The sequence below is a fragment of the Buteo buteo genome, chromosome 3 (assembly GCF_964188355.1).
Source record: "Buteo buteo chromosome 3, bButBut1.hap1.1, whole genome shotgun sequence".
In the NCBI taxonomy this organism is placed as follows: domain Eukaryota; kingdom Metazoa; phylum Chordata; class Aves; order Accipitriformes; family Accipitridae; genus Buteo; species Buteo buteo.
Window position 1 is genome coordinate 45,177,986 of NC_134173.1, and position 18,968 is coordinate 45,196,953.

General features: G+C 41.5%; 1 protein-coding gene across 4 annotated transcripts in view; it reads left to right on the forward strand.

Moving 5' to 3' along the window:
• The first annotated feature begins 2,583 nt into the window (after nt 1–2,583).
• ZFHX4 (zinc finger homeobox 4) overlaps nt 2,584–18,968 on the forward strand; it is a 150,119-nt gene continuing 133,734 nt past the window's right edge. For 2 of the 4 annotated variants that reach the window (XM_075023469.1, XM_075023472.1), the window contains exon 1: nt 2,584–2,829. The gene's annotated coding sequence lies outside the window, so the exon portion shown is untranslated. Of the gene's footprint in view, nt 2,830–5,306; nt 5,336–7,676; nt 7,742–18,968 lie in introns of those variants that run through there. The other 2 variants (XM_075023470.1, XM_075023471.1) reach the window with 2 other exon arrangements.

Consider the following 18,968-nt stretch of genomic DNA (forward strand, 5'->3'; position numbering starts at 1 on the left):
TCGTTTCCTTATTCTTCTGTGACATTAAGTATACGTGTTTCTTCACTTGAATTTGAAATAGATGTATTGTTCTCAGGTGTTTCTTCATCACTTTGTATTTAATTGTCTTCAGTCTTAGGAAATGGGTTACCATCCTTCAGGCATACACTTGAATGGACAATGCATCCTTCTATCTAAGAGTCCCGTTTCGTCTACAATTTAAGCCTAAAAGCCCCCTTTCCATCATACTCCCTCAATCTGATAACTATAAACGGGTTTCAGAGATTTCAATTTCACTCTGTTTGCATTTTTTTTCCACCGTGTAAACAACGATGCAGAATATCACTACTTTCCTTATTACCTTCATTCACAGGGTGCAGTGCCTGTGGAAATCTGCATACATACGCTCACATTTTTTTCATTGATGAGCTGGTGCAATGCTTAGGTGAGGTTTGAAAAAGGAATAAAGTTGCTCTTACTAACCCTCAAGTGCCCCTGACTTTTCCTTAAGTTCGAGTCTTGGAGATTTTCCTGAAGTTTGAAGTAAGGTTTCTCTGGATTGGGGTAGGGCTCCTTCTATGTTCCCCTCTTTATTGGCAGGCTCCGATTTTTGGAATAGCCGTACTTTCAGGCTGGCGATTTTTATATTTGTCTTTTTTTTTCCCTCCCCTTTCCGAAGACCTTTTTTTTTTTTTTTTCCCCCTCCAAAACTATCAGGACCTTCACTCTGACCTTAAACATCTGCTTTTAGCAACTCGGTTCCCTGACACTGGCCTGTGCTTCCTTAAGGGCAGCCTTAATTCATCATCAGGTGGGGATTTTCCTATTAGCGTTAGTTCCAGTACTTGCAAAACATTCTCCTGGAGTAGAAGGTTTAGGGCCCAGAGAGGTGCCTATTTCTGCCATCCAGGTTTTTGCTGGTTTGTTGTTGTGTGTGCGTGCTTTTAATGGAAGGTTGTGATAAAACCTTCCTGCTGGTTTTGGTGGTTAAGGCCTAAGACAAGGTTTTGATGTGCATCGCAGGAATCACGAACTTCAAAGGCATGTCAGCTCTAAGGTTGTGGTTCACCTGCACGGGGTCCTTGGTACTGTAAATATCTCTTGCATGTACCTTGACTTAGTGACCATTTCTGGTCTACCCGTTTCTGGAATAGCATTATCAAAAATCTGCACGTGTTCCTGCGGTGTATTCGGATGCTCTTTGAATAGTCATGTTTTTATCTTCAGTAGGGGGTATTTTAAAGTATGTCTATTCCTAGTTTTAGTTAATTATCTTTTAATGAAAGTGTCAGTCATATTCACATCTGCAGTATTAGGTTAAGATAATTAGATTTTCAAATGAGAAGCAATCTTCTTAAATCCCACACAGGAAAATATTTGTAGAAGATTCCGATTTATAATGACATCTGTACATTTTACCCTAGTTTTCATCATAATAATCCCCCCTCCCCGAATGAAATGTGTCTGGTAAAATATAGTAGATAAAATATTAATAAAATATCAATACTTGGAGGGAAAGTGGAAGATGATGCATGTATATGCATGAAACCTGTATTGTATGCAAAGAGACTCTTTCCCTGGGCTGATATTTACTTCATTTTGATAAGGCTGTTTACAGTTGATATTGTATATTCTGGAAGGCTTTGCTTTTTACTTTGTTGGTATCTCCAAGCAATTACATGGCAGCCACCAAATAAAGTGTGTTATGTTTTGTGTGACAGTGTGTATGAGGAGTGTATGTGCATATGTGTAAATACGATGTAGGATGCGAGTGCGCGCATGTGTGTATGTGTAAATAAATCCATCTTTATCTCCGTATGGGCAGTTATTCCCTGTCTTAGGCGTATTATCTTTCCTTTTACAGAGGTGTCGGACGTTCATTATCCCATTGCAAACATATATTTTTCATTAAATCCCCATGAAAAGAGAGAAAAGGGAAGAGAGAGACAGACAGGCAGACAGACAGACAGAAAGAAAAATCTCCCTGATAGAATAATTAATTTGGACCCGTTTCTTTTAAGTTCCCGAACAGTTAAAAGAGCAAGTCTGCCGCCCCCCCGCCCCCCCCCGCTTCTTTCTTTTTTTTTTCTTTTTTTTTTTTTTAATTTTCCCTAGCCATCTACTCTGTGTGCCTGTGCGTGTGTGTCTGTGTTACTAATGAAGTTTGCAGACTTGTGTTTGTATCCACGAGCTCCTTTCTGCTGCCCCTTCTTCTCCGGGCTGAGCTCTGCGTGGCTCCCGCAGCCCCGGCGAGCCCCCGGCCGGCAGCCGCGGCAGCTCCGGCTTCCCCGGCTCCGGGGCTGCGCGTCATTTGCAGCCCGGAGAATGTTGATCACCTCACTAATTACACCTCTCCCTCTCCTCTTCCCTCTCCTCTCCCTCTCCCTCTCTCTCCCTCTCTCTCGCTCTCTCTCCTCTCTCTCTCTCCTCTCTCTCTCTCTCTCTCTCATTCCCAGAGTGCATATCGGGAATAGACACACAAAGACATGCGCACTCAACTTAATCAGCCATTTTTTTAAACAGGGCTAAAACGATAATAATTAGCAGAATAAAGACATATCGGATTTTCATTTCCTTTCCTCCTTTTCCCAACCCCTTCACAACCAAACAGCGAGACCGCGGTCGGCACATGCTTTAACAACTCCCGGACCCCAAAGGACCGCTCCATGCCCCCCACTTCTTGCTCAATCATTTTTATTTTCACCCAATAAAGTTGGAGGATTATTTTTTTTTATTATTTTTTTAATGAACCTTCTCTCGTTTACTTGGATGTGATCAGCTGTTAAGTAAATAAAGCAAAACAAAAAAAAGAGGCGAAGATCCAGTAGGAACTGCAAGGGGAAATGGAAAGTAAGTTTTTTCTTTAACTTTTATTGAGTAGTTTGTGTTAAATTTAGGTCGAGTATCGATTATCTTTCCAGGCTGATCTTGCACAATCTTTGATATTTCGCTCTCGCTCTCTCTCTCTCTCCCCCTCTCTCTGTGCCTCTTTCTCTCTCTCTCACATACACACACACACTCACATCCCCAGATCCCATGTATCTCTCCCCTCTCTCTCTCTCCCCCCTTTTTCTGCCTGTTTCCCCATTTTTAGGTACAGTATTTGCTCTCGTTTGGGAAAGAGGGGCTGCTTTTTTTCCTCTCCCTTCTTTCTTTCTCTCTCTCCCTTTCTCTTTTATTCCAGGGGTTACGTTTTGTTTGTGTATTTTTTTTGTTTTGGTTTGGGGCTGTGGGTTTGGTTTTTTTCTCTTTCGGGCTGTAACTTTCGGATTAAGTGGAGGACCCCGCTCAGTTTGCAGAAGAGGTTCGGGGGGTGCCCCCCACTTTTGATTTCGCTCTTTTTGGGTAGGGAGCTCGGGGAGGGGGGGGAATACTGTCAGATTAGGAGAGACGTTACGGCTGTCAGAAGTCATCGCCTGCCAGCCCCTTCAGAGCTCGCACTCCTGTTTCGCAGCTCGGTCCCCCCAAAACTTTGAGGTGCTTTTTGAAGGCGCATTCCGCTCTCCCTCCCTCCTTCCCTCTCCTCCCCATCTCCACCCCCCTCGGCCTCCCAAACTTTCGTTTTCGGGCGGGGGGGGGGGGAGGATGCCAGCAGGGCAATGGGGACCCTGGCTGCGTGCGTTTGTACAGGAGGTGTGGGGTGCTTTTTCCCCTCTCCCCCCCCCCCTTTTTTTATTTTGCAGGTAGGTTTCTGAGGAGCAGAGGCAGGGGTGGCTGTGTGAGTGTGTGTGTGTGTGTGCGCGCAGGGGGATCGCGCTGCTGGCTGCCGTCTCTGGCAGCAGGAGGAAGAGGAGCCCGTTAGGAGCGCGCCCTGCCTCTCTGTCAGTTTCGCCGCACGGCGCGGGGAGGCGACCCGACCCGACCCGACCCGGCCTGGCCCGGCACGGCCCGGCCCGGCCCGGCCCGGCCCGGCGCGGAGCGGCGCGGCGCGGCCCCGCCGGCGGGGATGCGCGGCTGCCCGCGGGCAGCGGCTGCCGGCCGTGCGCCGGCGGAGCCCCCGGCATCCCCGCCGCGCCGTGCTGAGCCGCGCCGCCCCGCGCCGCTCCGCGCCGCAGGAAAGACTCCTGGCGGGCAGGGTCGGGGCTACTTCTTTCAGCGCAGCCTTTCTGAGATTTTTGAAAAGGCGGGGGGGGGGGGGGGGGGGCGGGTGTTTTGCGGGACAAGGGTCTGTTTTTTTTTTTTAAACCGAGGACTAAGGTGTTTAAAAAAAAAAACAAACCACCACAAAAGAACCCCAGCCAACCGGAAAAAAAAAAAAAAACCTCATAAAGAGCGAGAAGGCAGTTCGGTTCCTGCTCTGTCTAACTGCTCGTGCCAGAATCAAGTGCATCCCTTCCCATCACGGCGGCTAATGGCAGACGCGTCCCTGCTTCCCCCTCTCGCCTTACATGAAATTTCCTGCAAAAATGCTAATAAACTTTCCCCCCATCCGATGCCAACTTACGGCGGTTCCCCTCCACTCCTCCCCTCCTGCATCTTCTTCTTCCCCCACCCCCCCACCCCCCCCAGCCTCCCCAGCAGCGGCAGCAGAAAACGCACGGGTTGGTATTTCTTTTGTTACCTGCGAGCCGGGCGGCCGGGGGTCTCTCCTCGGCTGCTTAGGGCACTGGGTCCAACCGAGAGAGGAGCCACATCAGTCGGGTTCAGCCTGTTTCACCTCAGCGCCGTCCCGAGGAGGCTTTAGCCACCATTCAATAACACACCCTCCTCCTCCTCTTCCTCCTTAGGTACCAAGGCAGAGATCGCAAACATAACACCCCCCTCCCCACCACAAAAAAAAAAAAAAAAAAAAAAAAAAAAAAAGCCCAACCAAAAGACAACTTGCCAGGCTGAAGATGGTGGATTTACATTAAGCCAGACACAGGCAGGTTCACTCAGGAAGTCTGACCATCCCGTTTTCTGACAGTTGCATTTCCTCGGCTCCATTCCGTCCTCCTCTTTTTTTTTTTTTTAAATTTTCTCTTTATTAGCCTTGTTCCGTTTTTAATCAAGGATTATGTAGTTGGCAGGAGGAGAGCGAGAAAGAGAGTGGAAAGAGAGGGCTCGCGTGCTTTTGGGGTGGTTGCTGTGAGGGCGGTTTTTTTGATGGTGTATTTTTTTTTTTTTTTTTTCAATTGTGTTTCCCCTGGATTTGCAGTGGCTCGATCCTTAGGAGCGGTGGTGGAGTGTTTAAAAAGATCATATGTAGCATTATATTTTTAGTTTGGTGGTGGATGGATGGAAGAGGTAGTGAGAAGCCTTTGCAGCCCTGCCTGTTGTTGGTTAGATTGAGGCAGAGACTTGGCTGCGATTGGGACGCGACTGTGACATGGGCATCGATCGCTTCCATTGAGAGCAATGCAAAAACACAGCCTGGGTATGTAACACTCTCAGTGCCATCAACACTTGTTTTACTTTATATTTACTGGCAAAACTGACAGAACGATCTGGAGTGCTTTTCTTTGAAATAAGGAATACAAACATTTGGATGGGAAGGTGCACAAAGAAGATTGTGGAAATAAACGGGGGGTTGAAGGTTGGGGAGTGTGTGTGTGGGGGGAAGAGCCTTAATCATCGTTGCTCCACTTCCTATTCAACCGACTGTATTTAAGGAGTTTCTCTCTTTTCTCGACTGGGGGATCCTACTAAACTGGTTGAAATGAAAAAAATCAGACAATCAACCTTGAGGGAATATCTGCTAGCTTTCAGGGCTTGCGGTTTCAGCCGGTAGGAAGGCACACAAAATAAAAGATGGCTAGCCAGCTGTTTTAACCTCTTGCACCTGGCTCCAGAGCTGGGGCTCACCAGGATTATTCAGTTATTCGTGCTATCTGTGCTTGAATATTTATAGTGTACGATCTAGAGATCCACACAGTGCATTGTAGCATCTCTTTATCCTTTAGTCGTAGGCTTTTTGGACTTCGTCAACATAAACATGTATCCAATAGTTTTCATTTTTATGATAATGAACATAGAGGGTCAATGAAATATAGAGGGAAAAGTCGTAAATCTGCAAAAGTGAAACCTACCCAAGGAACAAAGAAAGGTCAGGTAAACCATCTGTGTAAGTCACAGCAATAGTACCTGCTGTTTGGTTTATGCAGTGATACTGCTTTATTATTCTCTAAAATGAAACTTATCCGCTAGATCAAGTTAAAACTAAAGGAAAGCTGTGGAGATGAGAAATGGCATTGCGTGCATCTTTCAGAATAGGGAGACGGTTGTGTTCCTCGGTTTTTGAATAGTTTAGGTTTATTTGTGAAGATGATGCACCAGCAAAGAACATATAAAGGGGGCCGAGAGAAATCACTGTTTAATATTGCAGAATTTACTGCTTCCATTCTGACCATGAGCCTAAATTTACACAATGAAATTTGATTATCTCTAATAACAATATTAGATCCTGCACTGGATGGATGAGAATTGAGGTGGTTTTGTTGATTGCAAAGGTTTAATGTTGCATTTCAGAATCTGATGTGGTTTAGCCTCCCTTCCATTAACTGGAAAACCCCTGAGGTTTTACAATTATTTCTTAAAGATAATACATTTAAGATTGCATTGGTAGGCTGAAGAAAAGTCATAAAGGCAAGAAGGGAAGCCCTTAATAACTCTTGAGATTCAGACATGTTCAGCAGTTAGATTGGCTCTGACTTCACCAAGGGTCGACAATGTGTCATTTCCATGAAGCCAAATTGCCCTCTGCCTATATGATATTAATGTGCAAATCAATATTTCAGGGATTAAATTTCCCTTCTTCATTTTTTATGGTTTCTACCTCAATAAGTCTCAAGTCTATTAGAAGAGGCTGGATGATTTAAAATCTTTCACTGCAGAATGGCTTGTCGTAGCCTTGTTTCACAGACCGTTTTTGGATTTTCGTTATAAAAGACTAAAGGCATTCCAAAGAAGTTGATAGTCAATATAGGGACATGCTCACTGTTGTAAAGCCCTTGTTCGATTAAGAGCTAAAAAGGTATTGAAAATATAATATATATGTTTGTATAATATATATACATTCTACTGCTTTAAAAATATTGTGTTAATCACCTATTGATTTATTTCAAAATCAATTGAAGCTCCTTTCTTATTAGTGATTTGTTCAGCATTCTTCAGTCTTGTTGTTAATTTTCTTAAACAGCATGCATGAATTAATCTGCTGGTGGACTGTGTTTTGGGTTTTCTTTGAAGCATATTTAAAACCAGGCATTTTTACCTATTTAAGCTAAGTGGTGTGAACAGTTTAGTATTGTGGGGAGAGCCAGGGCACTGTTTTCTGCACTTTGGACTCAGCATTGTTTTAATGAAGCTAAGGGGCGTTTTGTAAATATTTCATGATTTCTGCTCAGATGCTTATCAGCAATGTTTATTAAGAGTTTCTATTGAATATTCAGGATTGGTTAAAAATTAAAATGGAGCTATCTGATCTGGAAGGAAACAATACATGACAGAAAATTTAGGTCAAAATATGAGGTTGTGACTTTATCACATAATCTTGGGAAGGCCCTACTGTCTATCATTTAGTGTTGTTTTATAGTCTTAGACCATCTGGACCAAGTTCCGCACAGCTGCATGAATTTCATATGTGATAGAACATTTTTTCCATTCAGTGTGAAATGTTCCTTCCTAAAAACGTACACCAGACTCGCTTAATTTAGTCTGCTAAAAGAAATGCACATGAAAAAGGACAAAAGGCTCTTTAATCTCTGCAAGCTGTTTGTTTTTCTTCAAGATTCCTGTCTGTTTGGGTTTGAAAAGTCATGTTTATTGAGCAGATGATTCTGAGGTGTGACATTAAAATAATATATGATTTTTGTGCTAGTTTCTGCTCTCCTAGTTAATTTGCAGAACTACTTTTTATGCCTGTCAAAACACAGAGTTAATCTATTCTTATTTACAATTAATCTCAATAAAATTAATCTTAACTATGCCTTAGTCAGTAGCTTAAAATATCTAATTATATTCAATTAACTGCTGTCATAGTAATTAACACTGCTTAATTGCCTCTGCATATATTTATGTAAAGCTCATTAGTTACTGCTTGCTCTTTTTTCCTTTCTCATTCCCATTTTCGGGGCTCTGAGAGCACTGACGTAAAACCCAGTCTAGTTTTTGACAATTTGGGTCTTGAGGAACCTGTGACAATGGCAATACATGTGTTCGTAACCTGTTATGTGGGTAAATATTTGTGTTTTCATATGCAAAAAGGGCACCAGAGCTGGGTCTTTAAAGAACTTCCATTCCAGCTCCCCCCCCCCCCAGCCCCTTTCTCCTACCCCAAGACATACAAAAATGTTTTCTAGCCTTGTTGATAGAAATATGAGAAGCCAGGTTAAGCTTTGTGTTTATAAATGAAGAGCTTTTCTGCATCTGCCTTGGGGCTGTACCCAGAAGGCAGAGCTTTGCTGCTCCAAATTCATTCAAAGGGTTAAAGACTTGGCCAAGGTTCAAACTGAGAAGCGCCCAGGGAAAGTGCATGTGAATATGTACAAGTTTCATGTAATTAGTGCTTAATTATATTAACATATGCAAATTGTCAACTTAGGAGCTTGTTGAGCTGGCAAAGATCAGCCAGGCACAATTGCTGTATTGTTCTGAAACAATAATGGATTTCAAGTTGGATTGTGAAAACACATAACTAGCTATCTAATTTAACTCATACCATGGTGAAATTTCATTAGTCTCCATGGAGACTGGTTTAATTGTGCTGACTAATGTTCTGGGCTGCAGAATGTCCTAAAAAGAAAGCGTTGTTTGCCTAATCCACCTTACAATGACACTTGTTTGTACATGTTTCCCTTGTGTGAGAATTTGCATATGCAAATAAATAGTTTCTCTGCCCCATTTGTCATGGCTGTTCATTACCCATGAAGAGGACATTGTTACTAGGCTGTTACTGAGTCTCCCAAGACAGGATAGTGTCAACCAGTCCAGCCACATTCTTTCATAATTTGTTTCTGATTAATAGACCAGAGTGAGGCTCATTCTATTCAGGCCTCTGCAAAGGGAAGGTCAGTTCTGTCACTGAAAAGAGTTTCCGCAGCAACTGAAGTTTTTTCTCTCCCTCCCCCTCCCCCCTCTTGCTTTGGCTAAAATAATCATATTTAAAATAATGTATTCTTGCTCTAAGGAATACCTCCACTAATAATCTCTAGTTTCCTAAAGCAAAAGATAGGAAAATAAAGGAGATTCTGGTATTGGAATATTAATCCTGTTTTTGACAGAAAGGTAAACTGATATAATTGCTTTTCAGTCGAAGGAATGGGGGTTTATACAAGTGTGAAAGCATCGGAAAAGGATTAGCATTTTTTTGCATAATGAAAAGCTCTGTTGAATAGGGCACTGAATGGTTGACTGAATGACTGAGATGAAAGGAAGATGAAAATGCAGGCTCCTCTTTCTTTATGCCTATGTTCAGCTCTCCCTAAAGTTATGTTTGTCCAAGACTTGAGAAAACAAGCAGAAGCTCAGATTTTAGCAACTTGCTAAGATGCCCCGAGTTTCCATCCTCATGTGAAGTAATATGTAGGAGAGTAGTGCAGTGAGAGGATGAGAAACACAGGTTTGTGCGGAGGGGAGCTCCAGGAACATGACAGGCAAATCAAATATTGACTATTGGGCATCGAGGATTCCCAGCACTTTGCCTGGGGGAAAGAAAGAGGGAGGAGGGGGGGCGGCAGGGAGGGAAGGAGCTATTTTAAAAGTTGCCAATGGAAATTATGCATCAACGCATAATAATCTAATAAAGTTTGGTATTCAAGGAAGCAGGGTTTAGTCAATATCTGTTTTAATTATTAAACTACTTCTCTTTTGGAAAAAGTTATGAATTCTGACTCAGTGCTAAGTGTTTAAGTGGTACAGGAGCCTTGCTGGGGAAAAAATGACTCTCTTCGTTCGGCTTCGAAAACAGAGAAAGCTTACCGAAATGGAAATTGATGCACGCACATAAGGAGCGGGGTTTTCGGCGTGACCGCATCAGCCTTCTCAGGTGGTTTAAAACAGTGGGATTCCAGTAGATTCAGGTGGCGAGAAGGGCCCTGGCCTCCTCCTGCCATCAGTGTAGCCCCCACTGACTGCAGCCGGAGCAGGATCAGGCCCCCAGACAGGGCTGCAACTGGTTAGCTGTTGACAATGTGATCAGTGCTTCTAATTATGTTCTCTCAACAGTAATTAGGGCAGTTAAAATACCATAAGTGTTGAGCCACTTTTGAAAGTGGGAAGTGGTTCTTTTGTACGTATGTAAATCAAATGCAGTGTGAATAATTATTTGTATGTATGCATATTAAATAAGCGCTCTTTTTTTCAGGTCAACATAATTACTGATTTAGAGCTACTGTGGAAAACTGTTGGTAGTTAGACTACATATTAACTTGTTTGGGGGAATTTTTTTTAGTTTGCAGAACATTTATTTGTAAATGCTTCTTAGTTCAGTATTGGGCTTGATCTGAGAATATTTAAACAGTTAGAGATGCCTCTAAGAAATCAGGATTATTTAGGGATAACTGAAGTAAAACTGTAAATGCAGAAAGTGCTTGGTAAAAATAAAGTCACAAAAATTCTCTTTTAAGATGAAGTTAAAGACTGTCTATGGGGTTTGAGAATGCTTTACTGCTAACTTTATGAAATTCCTTAAAACTTCTCTTAAAGGAACATGCTTAGGGGATATTCTTTCATTCTGGGAACAACTTATTAGTGTATTTCCATAAGAAAAATGTGTTAATTTAAAAAATAAATTCATTTATATTTTAAAATATTGTTAACCAAGCACCATGTGTTGTCTCTGGCAAAGTTCCAGCCACTGTAGAACTGGATAACACATGGTTAATAATAACTTATGTGATGTCTGCATTCTTACTGAATGGGCAGAAACCCAGCACACTGAAATACTGGGATTCAAGAATTTAAAGAATAAGATGTAACGCAGAATATGTTTCTGTGAACAGATAGAAGAAACTAAAAGACACGTATAGGTTGCTCTTGCCTAGTAGGTAAAACAAACCTAGTAGTTTCTGTTTGGTTGTTGTTGAGATTTGTTGTTGTTTTTGAAAGGGGTAATAAACACATTTATTGATAGCAGGGTTCAGCAGACCTGTAGAGATAAACTTGTTTTGCATAAATAAGGGCAGCAGGCTTAGTGTTTAATACATATTACTCTATTCCTTTTTTAATAGTCATTTTTTAGTACTTTTATACCAGTATTTTCATTATTATTGCAGCTTTTGCTGAGTTCCAAACTAAGCCAGAAAAGTTTGTACCAGCCTGAAATATGGCAGTCTTGTTGAGGAATGACTTTTTCTGCTTAAACAAAATATTCTGAGGGATGGTTTAACTAAGTTATATGATCAAAATAAAAGTTTGCCATATCAAGATGCTCTTTTATATGTTCACAGTACTTGGAACCAGCTTTCTATTAAAAAAAAAAAAAAAGAGAGAGAGAGATTTAGAAGGTAATTTGTCTAAATTACATTTTATTTGCTTTTGGTACTTTTGAGAACAATTTTAAAGATGCCCAGAAACTGGGATCTCTTTACTAAAGACAAATTTAGCGGACTTTTAGCACTCAGAGTGATCTGGTAGGCTGTATCAGCTCCTAAGAAGGTGTTATAGTCCTTCAGGTCAATAGTTGACAAACTAAAGGCTGTATATACATGATAGACCATGGTGACTCTGAAAACAAACATTTATCATATAGGCTGCAGCGCTGTCTGCAGAACAAGTGATGCACACACTAGATGTACATCTAAAACTGTATTTAAATGGACAAGCAGTCTGCTTCTGAAACAAAGAAATTCTTACAAAATGCCTGTGTTGACGTGCGCCTAGGACATGTAAACCCAAAAGAATCGGATTCTTCCCATTCACCCCAGACTAAATTAACAATAATTCCCCTGAAATCAGAGGAGTAATACGGGTGTAAAACTGGCAAGACATACAGTCTTGATATTAGCAGAAAAAGAATTGGGCCTTTAGTTAACCAGTTGACAATAATCCCATAAAATCAAATTTAAGAGGTTTCATGTTCTCTTTTTGCGCTACCATTTCCATTTTTAAGGATGATGTGCTTAGTGCAGAAGGCACCAGAGGGTCTGTAAGAAAGAAAGAGGTTTTCTAGAGAGGCTGATGGGGGGCAATTCTGTTCCTTTTACCAGGTAATAGCAGAGCTGAGGCTCTGGGAGCGGCAGCTGCTAAAGGCTTGCTCCTCCCTGTTTTGACACTGAGGCTGCCTTATAAATTCACCTAATCTGAGATGACAAGGCACCTGTCACTGGTAGTGCTCCAGTGTTTGGGGCACTGATGGAAACCTGGAGTAATCCCAGTTATTTCCACACGTGTTCCGGAAGATGGTAGTGTAACGGATCAGAATAATCTCTTTTTGAAGAATAACAAAACCATAACTTTCTTCTTTCCCTTCACTTGTTGGGGAGGATCCTTTGATTTTTGGTATTCGGAGAGTGAGAGCTTTTGTAAGAAGAGAGGGGAAAAAAAAATCCTTGGATTTGCCAAGTGTTACGTGACGGTTTCAAATGCAGGTGGTTTTCCTGTGTGAGAAGCCATGGCTGTCCACCTTTAAATAAGAGTTTCTCCTTGTTTAATACCTAACACTTCGTGTGCCTTCCCCACTCCAGAAAACAAGGTTCTGAGTGAAAAGTAGCTCCTTAAACAGGGAACCTATTCCTGTGGGTTTCACTCTGGTCCTTTTATGGTTTGTTTTTTTTTTTTTATATTGAAATATGGTTATTGATTTTGTTTACAGCACTGAGGGTTTAAATTAAAGAAAATGTAACATTTCTAAAATAAATTATTTAGCTATATGGCAACTGTGACCCCTCAATCCCTCAGTTCCTTTGAGTTTTATGAGCCGCTCACCAAAAAAATCACTTTCTTTGCCATTGCAGTGCAGCCATCTCTGGGGTGGGAAGTGTCACCCTGTGCACAAACAACCATGAGCCACTCCGCTGCAGCACAGCAATGTGCTTCGGGACTTTTTCCGGCAGGAGCAACCGATTGCTGTAGGGAGGCAAAATATTTCTCACTGGGTCGTCAGCCAGCGCACTGGGACAGGCATTTCAGCTTCAGTGAAAAGCATCACTGGAGTTTTAAGTCCCAACTGCTCCGGCCCGTGAATTTCTCTTGCGCTTGATGGGTGGTTTCCCCAGCGCTGCTGCAGTTTCCAGTTTTGACCGAGGGCCTCTTCCGAAGTCCAGTGCCGCCTGATTGATTTCCCCGGGTTTGGATCAGGCCCTTGCAAAGAAGAGTGTCATCTACTGAAGGCACCGGCCGCAATTCAAGCAGCGGCGGGTCAGGGCTGCCGGGCAGCCGCTGCCTGGCCCCAGCCCCGGCCCTGCGGCGGGCAGCACTCGCTGAAATCACAGGGCAGAGCGGTGCGGTCACAACTTTTTTTTTCCCCGAGTGGGTGGAAAGGCAACAAGAGACAATGGAGTCAAAAAATGTTAGTATTTAAATATAGCAGAAACTGGGAGCCTGACAATAACCCAGCTACTACAGAGTCGATTCAGCCATCTGGAGATTGTGACACGTCCAAAAAGGGGTGGGGGTGGGGGGGAAGACCTTAAAAATGAAGGATTTCATTCCATGTTGAACTGTATTCTCCACGCAGGCTGCTGCTTTAATGTGGAACAGCATAGGTCTCTGAGTGGTTTTGTGCATCAAAGATGTACGTACTGAAACACCTAGTGTCTCGCCACAATTGGATGTTATTCTTTCTGCACCAGAGTTGTTTCGCCCGGCACTGAGTTTACTGGTTGTTATCAGTTTGTTTTTCAATGTTATCATTATTTAAAAATAGATTTTGAGGCTGTTTGAATTTTTTAAATACATACAATGGCAGTGATTTATAAACATTCCTGGTTTCAGCTGTAGCTGTACAGAAGGTTTGAATCTGCTCTCAGCATATTTTTTACATGATTTTAATAATTGGAGGCAAATATATTAGAAATCTTTTAGGTTCATTTAAAAATCTATGCAATTTAAACAAACGCTGAATTGTGTAATGGTTTGTCTGGGAATTACTCAGGCTGCACAGTGTAATAATATTTTATTAGCTGTCATTTGTTTTCTAGGAAGAAAATGGTGATTTTTATGTTGTGTGTTACGTGAAAACTTGGCACTGAAATGGGACAGTCCCTGAATGTGAATTTCTAAAAAGGTGGGACAGTAGTTGCCCAAAAGGTGAAGACTTGAGAAAAATTGGGGTGGGTCATTTCTTTCCTGAAATGAAGCAGGGTACAGATTAGGAGCCATTAAGGTTTGCCAGGAGTTGCTGGTCATAGAAGCCTGTTTAAGTGCTCACTGTCAACAAGGAAATCATGGGCAGCACTTAAAGTGGCTCACCTCTGATTTATTCATAAACCTCACACGAGCACTTGGCTTTGTTCTTGCTCTGGTAAGGGGGAACTGATGCCAATAAGAACAGGAATAAAGAGCTTCTTGCATGGTCCAAAAGTGAATAGCACTTTATCTCAAAGCATGACCTCCATTCCCAAGATCTGTTGTGTTACAGTTGACTCTGCTAGATGTGTATTCTCAGATGAATTGCTAGAAGAGGTTACAACAAATATATACTTTGTAAGCCCTCTAGATGTAACAAGAACTGTGTAACTGGAACTTAGGTTCTAACTTGACAGAAAGGTTGTGGTATTCGTAGTGAACTGAGAGATTTCCGTTTCAGACAGCGCTTTATGTTGGTGTTTTTAATGTGAGACAGAAAACAGTATGATTATGTGGCTGTGATTCAAGCAAAAAATTTATATTCTTTAAGGGATTCATTTAACGTATTTTGATAAAAGCAGACACACAGAAATGTGAAGTAGTTCAGAGACCAAAAAGAAAAAAAAAGACAAGAAAAAAGTTGACTTCATTTTTAAGGCATATTTGATTGCTGCTGCTTTATTTTTGTTTCTCTAAAAAAGGCAAAGTAGTGCTCGCAGTCCATGATGGGGGAAGGGACCTTTCGAAGACGGTCAACTGCCATGTTTGCACTGGGGCAGAGGTTGAGTACAGTTACTTAAATCCCCGGAGAAACATTTAGTTAACGTTAGTCTCTTTCTGATCCCGTCTGAGTCTGGTTTGCTTTTCTGCTTTTTAATGAAGTTTGTTTGTTGCTATGTTTAGGTTATGTTTTTAAACTGACTTGCATTTTCACAACAGATTTGACCAAAAGAGTCATAATGGAAGACAGTGATGAGAGTTAATGATACGTCTTTGATAAAGCAGTCCTCGTGTGCAATCTGATCACAGCCATCAGCTCATTTGTCATGGCTGAAGTGAAAATGTCAGGACCAATGAGTGTATCAGTGCTGAAGGGGGCGAAAGGGCTTTTGGAGACACTTTTGTGCTGGGAGTGGGCCATAGCTTAGATGCAGCTCTAGGGAAATACTGGGATTAGCCAACTCTGTGCACAAATCCCTAGCATAACAGAATTAGTTGGGAAAATGAGGTTTGTTAGGGAAAAAAAATCTGTAGAACTGCTCCAGGCTGCAGCCCAGGAACTATGCAAAACAGTAAGGCATTTTATTAAAATAATTTTAGCAACGTGAACGTACACACATTCCAACAAAAATCACAATTGGTAGCCAACATTATAACAAAAGCCTCTTAATGCATTTTGCATATGTACGTGGGTTTGCTTCTAGAAAAAAAAGTGCATTTAAAATAAACACGGTCTTCACAATCTTAAAAGAAGGTTTTCTGAATTTGACACAGTGCAAATTAATATAACATTTAAATACGAACTGATGATGATGATCTTTTTGCATGGGTTAGTTCAAATAAAAGATAAGGGCAGTCTCCCTGCTGTAGACACTTCTTTACTCAAGAGGCGTAATTCATACTATAGGGACATATTGATTGCCAAACTGGGACTCTGGTATGGCTAGCCTCTTCTCTCTTTGACTGGTCTGTACAATATGTTTCTGAAGAATATCACAGTAGGCAGATCTAGGATAACCTATTGTATATGCCTGCCTTGACATGATCGCAAATGCAAATTTTTTAGACCTCTGAAGAGCAAGGTTTAATATCCCTTACAAATTTTTTTTTTTTGTTCACATTCATTAGAATAACTCTGAATACTTTTGGCAGCCAGTTTCCATTCTGTTTTTTAACCTTGGTAAATTCATGATCTCAATGGTATCCTGCAGCAATGAGTCCTACTGTCTAATTCCTTTGCCCCTCTCATCATCAGGTTTTAATTTGTTGAGCTTAGCTTTCTTGGAAACCTGCTACTTGCCTTTTGGTAAGCCTCATCTTGCTTCCTGTTACACGACTAGGAAGAGCAGGGTGCTTTTACCGCTACGTTGTCCATAAAAATGCTAAAGAAATCTTGATTTCTTCGAGGTGGGGATCCTACTTGCCAGACATATTCAGCTGCTGTGGAACTGCCTAGGTGTTTAACCAGGTAATCCCATTACCTGCACTATGCCAGCCCAAGAGGAATGAGCGGGAGTGAGTTATTCCATCTCCAGTGCATGGAGCAGTTACTGAGGAATTATCCGAATACTAGACGTGTGTGGATAATTGTCTGTCTGGCTACACCAGTTAATAATGGCTATTTGCCTGTGGAAGGGATATTTACTTGTTTTGCTCCCGTGTGTTTGATATTGCAGAATTGGGGGTGTTTTAACTTCACAGATCCGTGCCGAGGGGGTTCAGCAGACTGTCAACACTGGGCTGAGAGCAGTTTTTCCTTTGTTTGATGTTGCTATTAGAGGTGCTGCCTCAAGTTTATCATCTTTCCTTTGGATTTAATGGAAGGCTGAGGAGAAAATTAAGTTTGGTATCGGCTCCATTGTATCACTGATCTGGTAGCTGCCACCATTACGCAAGGCCTTCGAAACGGAGCAGCGTGGCAGAGGACAGCACCGGCCCTGGCTGCGCTCTGGGTTATTAGCGTGTCTGTGCTGCTGCCGTGCGTTGCACAGTGTTCGGCCATGGTGGAAAGCTCTCGCTTCCTTTTTCTTTCCCAAAACTTGGGCAGAAGTTTGGGAGCAGGCAGAACTAGCACGTATGCTGATTGGAGTGGGTGGAGAGCAGGGGATGTGTGGCAGAGCCTTAGGCTGTGGCTCAGATACCAGGTAATCGCCTCTGGTAAGCCTAGGCTTCCTCGCAGCGGGCTTGGAGCTAGCACGTGAAACTACCTTTTGTGGTCACGGGCTTCAGGCCCGTGGTCCTTCTGGGCCTTCTCGTGCTATGAACATGGCCACAGGGACTAAAGATACCAGGTAACCTCGAGTCTGGCATAGAAACATGTAATAAAGCTGCAGCCACTCGCCTTTAAACCCCAAACACTTCTCTGTTTATGCGTGTCAGTGTGAGTGGCAGCAGCAAAGTAATTTATTTAATCTAACTAGTACTTATCTTTGTTAGGAGTCATCTGCAGATTTCTTCCATTTCATGTACGGTGAATTGTCCTCTTTCAGATAATGTGCTTGTACAACCTGTTGGTTTTTTTTTTTTTTTAATTCTATTGATTTACAGTATTGAAGTGAAATATCTGATACCTGTTTCCTGCACTTTGACTGTACGTAGTCAAAGAAGCTGATGAAATTCTTCCCTCTCTTCCACAAGCCCTTTAGCTGTTTTAAATGTATAATTATCATTGCATGTCATTTGATAGCTGCACTAATTGCTGCCAACCATTGTCTGTTTGCACTTAATGCTGAAACCTGATCAACATCCTGCTTTGGTTGATGTTTGGTGGTAAACTTTAATTAACTCTTATTGCATTGAAGAAGAGCTCAGTCTCTGTGCTAACTAATCATTTACCTTCATTATGTCCTGACAGCTCCACTTGTTCCTGGTACTAATAGATACACCAGTCAGTAAATAAACCTGCAAACCTTCATGCCTTGAAGTTGTTCCACATTGATATTTTGTTGCTTAAAGTATAATGGCGTAAAGATAATTATTTCAGTTAGTTTTGTATCTCTGCTTTTCCAGACACCAATCTCAAATTGCCTTTTTCATGCCAGACAATATCATTTTAATAGTAACTGTAGATTTAAGATAACATTATTCCTTCAGCATGGTTCCTATATACATGCATCTTTTGAATCAATACAATTAAGCTTGTCTCCTGTTGGAATTCTTGTAATTATTTTTCCTGAAATACTTTTCCTGTAATGATATTGAAGTTAAAGTAATCAGGTTACTGGCAAATCATGTAAAATTCAACTCAAAATTGCTGGCTGCTTGATTTTAATTTGTCTGACATCAAGTTTGTTTGAAAAGGGATAATATGTGGTTAAACCAAGGAGCTTATAATTATGGTTGACATTTGTTTGTTTATAATGAAATCTAATTAAAGTTCATACATTTTAAAACACAAAAGTTAATTACTGAATTGCTCACTTCACTTATGCACAGCAGTCAAATTAACTTGCAGAGCAAAAAAATGACAAAAGACTATGCATAATAAAAACAAAATGCCCAGCTGATCTTGGCAATACAAAACAAATTTGCCATGATAATATTCTAGAAAAAACAAATGCTTTATTAATAACTAAACTGTTTAAAAAACGTCCTGTATTTTCACTGACCAGGCTGATTTTAATACAGAGTAATATTTAAATGTTTAATATGATTTACAATACCCACAGCTTTTTTTTTTTTCAGATGCATAATTGGAAGAGCCTTGCACTCTTGTAAATGTGCTCAAAAGCATGATTCTTTATTTTTTGTTTTCATCAGGACTCTTTCTGAAGTCATCTGGAGTTGTAGTATCTCCCCGAGAACTGGAATGTTTGCTTGACTACCTGCTTTGTGATAACTTTTAGAAAGATAATTGCAGCATTTTTAGCATGCAAGAAAATCAGTATTAGGCAAACAAAAAAGTACTGTAACATTTATTTCACAGTTGGTCTTGAGACCACAAAGAGGTTAGGTGAATATCGTAGAGCCACTTTGACTCCCTAGTCATTGTTTGTTAGTTTTGCAATTCAGTCTTACCTTCTGAATGTGCTGACAGAGGACACATCCAGACTTCAGTAAAATCA